Raw genomic sequence first — 1,304 nt, 5'->3', positions numbered from 1 at the left:
CACAAGCTAAGAATGATTATAAACACTCACAGAAGTACTGATATTAACCATACTTTTACTGAAGTGGTGTGTCTTGCCCAGAAATATGCCTGTACCTAGGGGCTTCTACCATAAGTCTCAAATAGTTTCCTTGTCAGTTTTCAAGGGAGAAAAATGATTTGGCAAAGTGAGGGCTGCCTCTGCCTATATGTTTTTGCAGCTGAGCCCTGAATTTAACACGGGATCTGTGAAACAGGAAGCCCTACCGTGCTCAGAGGTGAGATAATATTGGGCTGTGAGGGCTGATGGTGAGACAAGAGCACGCAGGAGCTCAGCAGGAGGCAACAGACCTCAGAGAGAGCTTGGAAGATGTGACATCCCCTTCCCTCCATAGCACTGTTGGTGCAACAATTTTCAAAACATATATAGAGATAGAAAGCACTGACACGGGAGAGCAAGTCACCCCATTGCAAACACCACCAAGGTGTCGCTGTCACTCTCATCTCCAAGTTTCTCTGCCACGAGATTTTCTGCTGAGTTCACTGATATTGATGTTAGTTTGGGCTGACAGTGGTGGTGGGTTCTGTGGCAAGGTTTGTTCAGTGGGAACAGCACTGGTAGTGCTTTCATGGCTTGCTCTCAGTAGAGTTAAAGTAAGATCTTACAAACATTTTATGTTATTGCTTGGCATCATTCAGACTTTTTTTTTTTTCTTTTCTTTCAGAAGAGGAAAAGGAAATGAGAAATTGAGCTACTTTGCCTCCTTCTTTGCCTCCTTTGTTTCTGTACTTTGGTAATTTGTCACTTAACCTTATCTCATCCAGTTGGCTCACAGTGATTCCCAGCTCGATCCTGTGTTTCCTACTGGCACATTACATTTAAAGAGCTGGAAAATGTTTTCCTGTACTTCAAAAACAACGATATTCCATTTAGCTTGCTACAAATGTGCTGATAGGAGCTAAAACTGTTCTTGGGCAAAATGTACGGAAAGTCAGAATGTGAGTTGACAAGCAAAGTTCAATCACATTAAAAAACAAACAAACATCCACTAGTAGGCTGCAAACATAATCCCTGACTGATTTTATTCAGCCTGTTGAACCTACCATTCAAATTTTAGAAGCAGACGTTTTAGAAAATCAGTCCTGAAGAACTTGGAAGCATAAATGAGTTTAGTTGCAGACCTTAAAAACTGGATATTAGTGAAACCAGTCCTAACTACAGGTACGGATTATATGTAAACTGGTATAATTTAGCAAGTTGACAATGCTTCAGTCCTTTAGTTACTATACAAGTCTTAAAAGGTCCCACATATCCAAGGGCAGTAC

The sequence above is a fragment of the Anas acuta genome, chromosome Z (assembly GCF_963932015.1).
Source record: "Anas acuta chromosome Z, bAnaAcu1.1, whole genome shotgun sequence".
Lineage (NCBI taxonomy): Eukaryota > Metazoa > Chordata > Aves > Anseriformes > Anatidae > Anas > Anas acuta.
The sequence above is the reverse complement of the archived record's forward strand: the minus strand, read 5'-3'. Positions refer to the sequence as shown.